This window comes from Humulus lupulus, chromosome 3 (genome assembly GCF_963169125.1).
Source record: "Humulus lupulus chromosome 3, drHumLupu1.1, whole genome shotgun sequence".
In the NCBI taxonomy this organism is placed as follows: domain Eukaryota; kingdom Viridiplantae; phylum Streptophyta; class Magnoliopsida; order Rosales; family Cannabaceae; genus Humulus; species Humulus lupulus.
The window spans coordinates 103617658-103630199 of NC_084795.1; positions in this window are offsets into that span (position 1 = coordinate 103617658).

Consider the following 12542-nt stretch of genomic DNA (forward strand, 5'->3'; position numbering starts at 1 on the left):
TTTCCCTACCTATAAATACCTTTCCAAGGCCTTTGGAATTTTCACCTCTTCCATTTTGAATATTTGTAAACATTATGTTATTTTGAAGAGTGTGTTTATTTGTAAAGATTAAGTTTGTTCACCTTAATCTTTGTGAGAGTGCTGAGTGTACCTGTGGATATCTATCTAGTCCATTGTAATCAGATAGTGTCTATTGTGAACGTGTTCATAAGGATCTTCGGGAGAGGATTCTATCTAAGTCTCACTTTGGGAGGAAGTGTGCACTCGCTATTCTTTGAAGGGAGTTCAAGAGAATCAGCGTTTCTTCAAACCAGATTCGTTGAGAAGAGTACAACAAGATTGCGACAATAGTTTAAGAGGGAGTCTTACATTGTTTAAGTCAATGCTTTTGTACACTTTGTTTCTTTACTAATTGGTTTATTCTCTGGGTGTGGCCCCAAGGAGTAGGTTATCCGAAAGGGTTTCTGAACCTTGTAAAAATTCACTGTGTTCTTTAATTTTTGCACTGTCTATTTATTGTGTTCAGTTCTGTCGTGACAAGTTCGGATTTTGTTCCAACATAACTGCTATCTGTTTAAACAATTAATTTCCATTCCGCAGTTTAATTAATTTGGTAATTACTAAAAACAGAATTTCAATATCTATTTTTTAATAGATAAAACAACAAAAATATCGTATTTCAAAAAAGATATTTTAAATAATAGAAAAACATGATATTTTTATATTAACCCATTAAAAAATTCGAATTTTAATTTTTTTTTATTGCAGGTCGCGACTAGTGAAAAGGTGGTGGCGGCTAGATCTCAAAAGTTTAAGAAAAAATTTATCATAGGTCGCAGCCAAAACCCGAAAAATTTAAGGAAAAATTTATGGCAGGTCGTGACGAGAGCCCGAAAAAAAAATTCAATAAAATTTTGTGTAATTTTACAATCCAAAATGTTTTCTAAATAATTTTTACCATGTTTTATATCAAATAAAACATTTATAAAAATTATTGCATAGAAAACCAACAAAATAACCAAAATTTGATAATAATCACATAATAATCAATATGCTTCATAAAAAACATGAAATCCATCCAATTATTCAACACATCAAATAATTCAATTTTTGCCATGTTCATGCATGAAAATAAAGATTATCAAAGGCGCTGAGGCTAGTTGTTGGGAAAACTTATACAAGATCTTAATTATTTTCATGTAAATCATATATTAAACACATTAATATAAGATAACCTAGATATGTTTTTATAATTGAATTTAAACAGAGATAATTATAAGAACACTTACATTCTATGCAGCAGAATGTATTAGTCATTCCTTCACTTTCTCTAACCCTTGAATCCTTTCTGACGCATGGTATCACCAAGAAACTGATCTGATCTTCAAATTTCTTCATAGTCTTCCAAAGTATCCTAAGAATCACCTAGACTAGAGTGGGCAATTCTCAATACATGAGATAGATACAAAGAGAAGAAGAATAGAAGAGAATATTGAGCCTTAGAAAATGACTTATGCTGTAGAGAGAATCTAAAACCTAGGGCATCAAGAATAGATCTTCTGATCTTCTCAACACAAGTGATTGAAAAATCTGATTTCAACTCTCACTTAGCATTCCTTTTATAGACTCAATTAGGTCATTTATTTTAATTAAAATAATAAAATAATAGATAATATCAGCTATTAGGTCGAAATTCTCATGGGCTTTATGCATGTGAAATTTCTCATTTAATTATAAGCCTGTTGGACTTAAAATCAAGACCTATATTATTTTGTATTGATTAATTAATCAAATAATTATTTAAATCCTTTATCAAATTAATTATTTATAATTTGAACCTTTATTTAAACTTATTTATTAATTTAGACACAAATTTTTCTTAATTAATAAATCTCCTCTAAAATCTCTTTTCTTCACTAAATTGCAGGACTTTGTGAAACTATCCAAAATTGACATGGTCAACTTAGATAATTATAATTGATAATTAAATAAATTAAATAAAGACTAGCTATATGATTTTATCCAAGGTACAGTGGGTACCATGGCCCTATGAAATCAAGCTGCAATAAGTTATCATAAATTTAACAAATAAATTTTCTAGCTTATTAATTCCTCGTGACTCCACTAAAGACTCATAATTGCTCTCTTGAATTCATAGAACACTCTATAATAAATGTAGATACATTATTAATTATCCGTTGTTACAACCATAATTGTCACTCAATCCTCTATAGACGGTCTACAATGAGATGGGATTAAAAATATCGTTTTACCCCTCATTGTATTTTATCCTTAAAACACTTAGTTCCTTTTAAATGATATTTATGCAAACAAATATGAATTACTGAAATGAGATCTCTATCATTTAACACCTTGAACCAAACTTAAAGGAAACTATCGTTTTACTTCTTCATCAGAAGCTATAGATGTTCATGTCTATGATTAACACTCCCACTCAATTATACTACCGAGTTCCCAAGATGTTAGTATGGGCTAGTTCGTAGGGTAAGTTGGTAACGAACAAGTCAAAGAACTCATTTAATACAATCACTTAGAATCCTAACCACTCAGAATTGAGATTGAACTGACCTATGATCAACTAGAATAGATAATAATGGTATGTTTACTTATCCTATCTACTGTCAATGTCGGTCCAGTCTGATGTAACAAATGCATCCGATCTTATCTACTTTGCTAATGTTCTGGAAAGATCGTAACACTACAATGTGTATGTAGATCATATCATAGATTGACAAGTCAGTGTAAATCATGTGCACTGACTAATCTAAGGACTAACTTAATTTGAACATATAATCATATTTATATTCCACTGTGATTACGTCACTGTAAATATTATTAGCTATATGCTCGGGATTTAATTGAAGTTTATATTAAACAAATAATCATGAATATAAAATATGTGAGCAAAGTGATTGACCAAGTCAAAAAACGATTTCTATTCTTTTATTTATAATAAAATTAGATTACAAAGAAATTGGGTTTTAATTAGGGCATAAAACCCCAACATGCATATCCCTAGAATGAGAGAGGAAGTGAAGAGTAGCTTAACATAGACATGACCATGTCTAGCAAGGTCTCGTTTCTTCTTCCTGAAACACCATTTTGTTGTGGTGATCTAAATCCAACTATTCACCACCTCGATCTGATCGAAGTATTTTAAGAGTCTTACCTAACTGCTTCTCAGCCTCATCTTTGAAGTTTTAAACTCACCAAAGGTTTCAAACTTCCTAAGCATTAGGCAAGTATGACCATATTCCAAGTAATCATCATTCAAGGTGACGAACTACTCATATCCACCTCTAGATTATCTGTTGATTGGACCATATACATCGTTGTGTATAAGCTCTAAAGGCTCTTTAGCTCTCTTTCATTTTACTGAGAAAGGACATTTGGTCATTTTGCCGTCTAAACAAGACTCACAAACCAGAAGAGTTCCAACTCTTAGTTCTCTCAATGTTCCATCTTTTGTTAACCGGTTTATCCTATCTAGTCCAATATGATCAAGTCTAAGAAGTCAAAGATATGTGTCATCCTCATTTGAAATCTTTGGTCTTTTGTTTCCTTTCAGTTTAGTTACTTTAAATAATTTCGAGTTATTTAGCTCTCATTCATTTGGCTTGAGCATATATAGTTCGTTTGTATGTTCTGCTTCACAAATTTTTGAAACAATTCTTTGATATATCAAAAGATTGTTTATGGAACATAGATGAGGAAACTAAGTTTCTAGAAAGTGTAGGAATAAAATATAAATTATTCAAAATAAGATAATTGTTTCAAAAAAATAAACAGACTATTCCTTTTGCTCTTGCTGAAACGAGTGCACGACTTCCAACTCGCACACTCACCTCGCCATCAGAAAGTTCCCTTGACGACTCAAGTATAGACATAGAAGAACAAACATGGTTAGTGGCTCATGAATCGAAAACCTAGTATGATATGTCGACTTCCACTATACAAGATTCAAGTACAAGTAAATTAAATTCACCTTTCTTTTTCAGCTCAACGAGATACTTTTTACATTTTCTCTTCCAACGACCTTCAACTCCACATTGGAATCACTTTCCCATTGGTTCCTTCTTTTGGAGTTATGGTCATTCTTGTTCTCCTTGGATTTTGGAGCCTTCTTGCCTTTCTTGGACTTCTTGCCCTTGCTTCTGCCCTTGTCATTGTTCTTCTTCCTTTTCTTGGTTTTATCCTCAGAAGTTGAAGGATCTCCTCTGTCACATTTGCCTCAGCCTCTTTGGTTATGGTTTTGTTAAGACACTCAAATGTCTACAGTTCATTCAACAGCTGGGTCATGTTAAATTCTATCTTATTCATAATATAGTTGGTTGTGAACACAGAGAAAGCAGGAGTGAACGATTCAAGTATGATTCTTACATGTGTATGCTCATCAATTATGACCCCATGTAGTTTTTCTTCATGCATCACGTTGATCATGCTCAAGACATGTTCATGCACATAAACACCCTTCTTCATCTTAGTAGTCATGTAGGTTCTAGTAGCCTCATGTTTACTTTGATCAAATTGCTGCTCAAACATGGCCTTAAGAGATTCCATTATCTGCTCACAAGCATGTAACACTTAGGCTTATTATTAGAATGAATCCAAGCATCATATTTGTCCCGAATATTCTTCGGGGCATTTGCAGCAGGCTCTTCAAGACATTCCTCAATTCAGAAAAATTTATGGTTCTTACAGATTAACATTAAATTCAGATTCGATTACCATTTTATAAAATTATCACCATTAAGTTTTTCAAGTGGAAGTAAAACAGTAATGGATTGCCCCCGTTCAACATTATTGAAAGAAATTAAATACAATTGTATTACTATTTGAAAGAATATATAAATTATTTGGAAAGTAAATATGATGCATGAATGCAACAATTATAGCACATAAACTTAGCATTTACTATTCCACGATAAAACTACCCAACAAATAAAGTGTCGCCTTAGGGTCAATCAAGTTATATTCAGATGGCTTATAAGACAATCTTATCTTTGTTATCTAAAACTTAAACTAACTCTTCTGTTTTCTTTTAAGAATAAAGTACCACTGGTTTGGTCAAGATACAATTATCCACTGCAAAAGCTTAATTTTATCTTTGTAAGTGTAACCCATTATTTCATAAATAATGACTTAATTTAGAGAGTGCTGTCTTAGGGTCGGCCAAGCCTAAAATAAATCACTCTTTCCTATCTTTGTAAAAAGCCAACCTTGGTATTATTATGTTTAGAAACTTTCTTAGGGGGACAGAAACAAAGCCTCCTTGAGGCCCTATTCATATTTCACGGTATTGTACTAATAATGGGGACCACATGTCACATTCAGATGTTCACCTTCTCCCACTTATTATTTTAGAATAAATGTGTTTATTAAAATTAATCAATTAATTTTAAAATAATTACTAGTTTGCTAATAATTCTATCAATGTAATTAATCACAAACTACATTTAATTATAAAAGACTCTGTTTCTACAATTAATGTGATCTCAATAATTAGCCATTACATTCATCTCACATTACTAAAATACTTTTAAATAAAGTTAGTTATCTTAAAGGCCTATAACAACTATTGCATTTTTTATGGTGTGATTTACCAAGTTTGAACTAATTTAGGACTTAGCAGTTTACATGCAATTGATTTCTCTGAAACAATTCATATAAACACTTAGGTCAATCCTAAATAATCTTGTTTCTAAAAGATGCCTGATTAATCAAAACTATGTGGGGGTTTCATGAATGACATGTAATTGACTAATGCATGATCATGTTATTAATCAAACATTAATTAACATTTATTTAAATAAATAAATAAACAATAAATGATGAACCAAGTAGTATTGGGTATTCTAAATCTACAACCCTTTGAAAAAATAGACATTAAAATTATAAAATGGCATTTAGTTGTTTGAAAGACTCAAAGAATGCTTCTCTTCTCATATTGGCCAATCTTTATAATTCTTAGGAATTTATTAGACCTAAATATTTAATTAGAAACTATTTTTCTAATTAATTTAGTTAATTAAAATTAACTTTTAATTAAATAATCATTTTTTTAATCGTTTTAATTTAGTTGAATTTAAATAATTACAAGAAATAAATTTAAGTAATTATTTAAACTTAATATAAGATCTTAACAAACTAAAATATATTTTATTTTTATAATAATAATAAAATAAGATAATTATCCTTTTAAATTCAAACATTTTAAAATGAATTGAATAAAAGATATTTTGCACAAAATAGGATCTAGCTTGGGCACCAAGATTGGTGCCCTAGATCTCTAGGGTCGGTGCATGGAGGAGGAGCCCCAAGGGCTCGGGTGGCTGTTGATGCAGCTGGGGCACAGTGGCTCGACAATAAGGACGCAAGGGCGCAAGGGTGCTGGACCAGGGATGCTGGGCGTGCGAGTCGGGGGCGTGCAGCTGGGCTGGTGCATGCTGCTAGAGGCTCGAGCCTCAAGGTTCGAGTCTCCTTTTTCTCTTGTGTATAGATTTTTCAAATTTAAATTTCATAAAATAAAATTACAAAAATCTTATGCCCTTTATGGCTTACACAAGATCATGAAAAAATAAAATTCAAATTCCTAACCCAATAAAATCATGTAATTAACGATCCATCATTCAACCATACATTAAAAAAAATACATCCACCCATTCAATATTCATATCAACATATATACAACAAATGCAAGAAACCCACACATCATTTAATATATATGTATATATATATAAATGTAGACTGCTCTGGTACTAATTGTTGGTATTAAATGAGAAAAATAATAATACGCAACATAATATAATCTTTTAAAAACTTATTAATGTTTGCTAGGATCAAATAACACTTACAAGAAATAGAGATTACCACATGTAGCCTATCAACTTTCCTTGAATCTTTTCGTATAAATCAATGATCTTCCTATTCTTTCTGAAAGCTTAGACCTTAGCCTTCCAAGCTAATCCTCAAACACACAAAGACATGTGTGGCCATGTAGGATTCAAATGTTGATTTAGACTCTCTAGATGTACCCAACACATGAGATCTAGAGATGATGGAGAAGAGAGAGGCTATAGAAAACTCTATAATTTTAAGTTTAGGAAATTCTATCATTTTTTTCTTGAGAGAGTGTGATAGTCAAAGACAACTTCCTAAACGTATATTCTAAAAGTATCACTGATTTTCTCAGGGATAAGAATCCCTGAGAATGGCGCCACAAACTCACTATGCAATGATTGTGGCATGAGCCACTCTCTCTCATTCCATGATTTTCTCATTTGTTTATTTCATTAATATTTAAGATAATATATTTACCCTAAGAAGATATTAGTCAATTCAAAGTTAACTTTATCTTAAAATATCAGTGTTATCCAACAATCAGGCACGGGTGACGTGGCAGACGTTTTTAAACACATGGCTGACACTTGGCAGAAGTTCTGTTCGACCATCGACCAGTAAGATTCTCCTTGCGTAACATTTGAAGTTTCTTTATGACCAGCATGGTCGTACATTCTGCATATTTCAAGATGATCTTGGGTAAATCATAATCAATTATGAGATTATCTCCTATGATTCTTGATTATCCGATTAATTAGGAGAGAATATCTGTAACAAATTCATGTAATCCTCCTTGAGCCTATTAATAGAGAGAAATAGCTCAAGGGAGGGACTTTTGGCTTTTGGTTGATTGAAGCTATACATTTACAAGAGAATTAGAGCTATTGTATTACGATTGTATTGTTTATCTCTCTCAGGCTTGTGAAACTCAGAGAACCCTAGTTCTTTGATCACTTCTTTGAGAGCTCATATCAATAATAGCTTAAGTGGACGTAGGTCATTACCAGTTCTTGGGGCCGAACCACTATAATTTACTGTGTTCTTTACTGTTTTTGTCATTATATCTATTTCAACACATCTATCCACATCAAGCGTTTGACTCCGTGTCAGTTGACCAAAACGAGGGTAAAGATTCTGGTGCTTTCATTGAGAGTTGAACTCACGATTGTTGAAGCATTAATGGCAAAAACAACAAAGAAGACTGGGCAGGCGGCTGAAGCTGCATCATCTCAACCACCTCCTCCCCCAAACATGGCTGAAAATGAGCCACATTTGGAATTTGATGAGGAGGAACTGGATTCCGAGACGCTGAGAAATACCCTGGGGGTATTGCAAGATGAATTGGCCAATTTGAGGGCCAGTCAGGAAAGTGCTGCGGAGATTATGGCACGACAGCAGCAAGGATAGAGCGACAGCGCCTTGAGCTAAGTGAAAGACAGGCGGAGATGGACCGTCGTCAGAGGGAGGCCATGGCAGCCCTCGAAGCAGCCCTGCAGTTGGCTAGGAATCAGGCTGCACCTGCCTCACAGCCTGATCAACCCTTAAATGGGCCGCCCCAAATGGGTCCAAATCCTAGCCCTCTGATCCAGCCGTCGACCCTCAAAGGCCCAAGCAGCCACCAATGCCTCAGGATGATGTCCCACCAAGGGATCCTGAGATGCAACCTCCATCCCAGGCTGGTCGTGGCAATCCCCCACAGCCAAGGCAGAATAGAGTCGGGCAGCAGCCCCGCAGTCCTAGACGCCATAGGGGTGAAGAGCCGAACCCACCGAGCAGGGGGCAGCATCCTTCTGGCAATAGAAGGAACTCAGAGATAAGCTCTGTGGTACGGGGCCCCCCACGGCATGATAATGCACGGGGGTCCTACTGACCAACGCAGGCCACCCTTTAACGCTTGGGAAGTTCCAGCCCAAGGAGGCAACCGAGGAGACAGTAGGTCCCACCATAGCCAATCAAGGTTCAGAGATGGCCATGGTTACAATGAGGCCGACTCACGTAGAGGAAATGCCGGTCGGAGAAACGAAGAGAGAGGTGAAGGCAGAAGCCCACCACCTAGGGAAGACCAACAAGAGAGACGTAATGCTGGGGGGCAGCCCCGACAAAATAATGTCTTTAACCGGCTTAGAGCAAGTGAGCAACGACGAAGAGACGAGGATTTAAGGGATGTACTCAACGATCACCGGGAATGGCAAGACGAGTACATTCCCCCAACAACAGAGGCCCCGACAATTCCTGACGCCATGCAAGCCCAAATAGATGCCCTGAACCAGGCAGTACAATAGCTGGTCGGGGGAAGGACGTCTCATATCGAGTACGACAGGAGAAGAGGCACTCCTTTCGTTCAAAGGATAGCTGTGGCTGAAACTCCTAGCAAGTTTAAAATGCCCACACTTCCAAACTTTGACGGGTATGGTGACCCGGTATCTCATGTCAACAATTTTTAGAAACAGATGGACATTCAGAAAGTGTCTGAAGACGCTTGGTGCAGGATCTTTCCTGCAATACTTTCTGATGCTGCACAGGAGTGGTTTTTCAAATTCCCTCCTACAAGTATTATTTCTTGGGAGATGTTCATAAAAGAATTTTAGGTACAATTCTATGTGGGTCGTGTGCACCTAACTGAGGCGAACCAGCTGGTGTAGATATGCCAGGAAGAAGGAGAGCCACTGAAGGATTACGTCCAGCGCTTTATGCGAGCAGCAGCTGGAGCTAAAATAGTGGGAGATGAGGGCAAGATGATGGCCCTAACTGCAGGAGTTATGCGTCGTACGCCTTTGTGGAGTAGCCTCAGAAAGCATGGAGTTAAGACTACTCAAGAATTCTTGGATCGAGCTGATCGGTACATCAAGCTCGAGGATGCCATCGCCAGCGAGGGAAAACCCCCAGGCAAAGATAAGGGGACTGCAGAACCCGCCAAAGCCGCCAATGGGTCAAAACCCAACGGAAACGGAAAAGGCAACGGGAACAGCAATGGCAATGGCAAGAATGGGGGGAAAAGGTCCCATAGTGAACCTTCCACCTCCGATAATAAGCGCACTAAGGGCAACCGTTACGAACCATGGTTCACTAACTACACTGCCCTTATCGAGTCTCGAGGAGAGGTGTATCAGGCCATGAGTTCCAGTGTGCCTTACAAAAGACCCGCTCCCATTCGAAAGGATATTTCGAAAAGAGATACTACCAAGTTCTGTCGTTATCAAAACGACTACAGACACGATACAAACTAATGCAACCAGCTAAAAGATGAAATCGAGTTCCTTATCAGACAAGGACACTTGAGGAGATACGTACGGGCCTCGGAAACTTCCCAACGAGAGGCTCCAGGTGGCAACGAGCAGACGCCTACACGCCAACGCTTGCCACCTTTGCAGCCCGATCCCGTAGCTGGCACTTTACTCACCATCCGTGGAGGCCCGCACCTTGCGGGAAACAATGGAAAGGTAGGGGAACGATATGCTCGGACCCTACGCCATGACCAAGACATCGAGATGATGACTGTGGAGGATCGGGCATCAAAGAAGGCTCGGTCAAAGGATGGTGTAATAACCTTCTCTGATAGCGACGCCCAGCATGTCCGGTTCCCGCATTCCGATCCGCTGGTCGTGGATGTTCAAATTTCCAATATGATGGTGAAGAGAGTGCTAGTCGATACAGGAAGTTCAGTAAACATCCTGTACAAGTCTTCGCTGGAACGCATGAAGTTGTCCGTCAAGGACTTGGAGCCTTGCAACCAAACAATTTACAGCTTCTCTGGTGAGGGACTTGCCCCAACAGGGTCAATCAGACTTCCGGTAACAGTAGGTACAGTGCCTGCTACAAGGACATTACTCGCTACTTTCGTAGTAGTTGATTATCCTTCGGTGTACAATGCTGTAATCGGAAGGCCCATACTGGTTGACCTTCGGGCCGTCACCTCAGTATGGCACCTGGCCATGAAATTCCCGACAAGACGTAGGGGTAGGACGCATGCTGGGAAATTAGAGGGAAGCAAGGGAGTGCTACAATGCCTTGATCACGAAGGCAAAGAAGGGAAAGTCGAAGAGCACTCCCTCAGAGAGGTTGCAGATGGCCATTGATACACAAGCCTAATCTGGTAATGGAGTCACCAAATAGGATGTTGCCCAAAGTGAGGATAGAGATTTAGATCCTCGCTTTGGGGATTTTGAGGAAGATGTTGGACCCGTCAAGGACCTTGAACAGGTCCAACTTGACAAAAAAGTTCCGACCAGAGTTGTAAAGATCGGTAAAAATTTAGAAGCAACAACGAACCGCGCACTGGTGGAATTTTTGAGAAAGAACCAGGAAGTTTTGGCTTGCTCACATAAAGACATGGCTAGGATAGATCCTGCAGTCATTAGCCATGTCCTGAACCTTGACAAAAGCTTTCCACCTGAGCAATAGAAAAGAAGGCTTCTCGATAAGGACAGATCGAAAGCCTTAAAAGAAGAAGTTGAAAGACTGAAGGAGAATGGGTTCATCAGGGTGGCATTTTATCCATCATGGGTCTCTAATCTAGTACTGGTTCCCAAGCTTAACAGAAAATGGCGAACCTGTGTGGATTTCACAGACCTTAATAAAGCCTGCTCTAAGTATTGCTTCCCGCTCCCAAGGATCGACCAACTGGTCGATGCAACTGCAGGACATGAGATCCTCTCTTTCATGGATGGATACTCAGGATACAATCAGATCAGTATGCATCCCCCTGACGAGGATCACACTAGCTTTCGGACCGATACAGGGTTATATTGTTATAAAGTAATGCCCTTCGGACTGAAAAACGCTGGTGCGACTTACCAGCGATTGGTTAACCACATGTTTAAGGAGTTGATCAGAGTAAACATGGAGGTGTACGTGGACGACATGCTGGTAAAGTCAAAAAAGGCAGAAGTACATGTGAAGGATTTACAGGAGTGTTTCAATGTTTTGAACAAATATCAGATGAAGCTAAATCCTCTCAAGTATTCCTTCGGAGAAGGATTAGGGAAATTTTTGGGGTTCATTGTCAATTCAAGAGGAATCGAGACCAACCCCGAAAAGATCAAAGCCCTGATCGACATGAAATCGCTGGTGAAAATCAAGGATGTGCAAAGTTTAACTGAAAGTATTGCCGCACTCAATAGATTTATTTCAAAGTCGACGGATAAATGCGTCCCTTTCTTTAATCTACTTAGAGGCAACAAGAAGTTCGAGTGGACTGGAGACTGCGAACAGGCTTTCCAAGCCTTAAAAGACCACCTGGCACAGCCTCCTGTTTTATCAAAGCCTATAGATGGAGAAAATTTGTTCATTTACCTGGCGATCATCGAATTTGCTGCTAGTGCAGTGCTAGTATGGGAAGAAGAAGGCATACAAAAGGCAATTTATTATGTTAGCAAGAGGTTAATCGAGGCCGAATTAAGGTATCCTATTGCTTCATTTTGGCCTCAAGGAAGTTACGTCCTTACTTCCAAGCCCATCCCATCACAGTCTTAACTGACCAGCCCCTTCGGCAAGTTCTACAAAAACTGGAGGCAGCTGGGCGTTTGTTAAAGTGGGCAGTCGAACTCGGGCAATTCGATATCACATATTCACCGCGAGCAGCAGTAAAAGGACAACTCTTGGCTGATCTCATCGCCGAATTTACTGAACTCCCAGACAACGAGCAGTGCAAAAAACCTAGTGCGCATGAGCCCCAAGTTGAA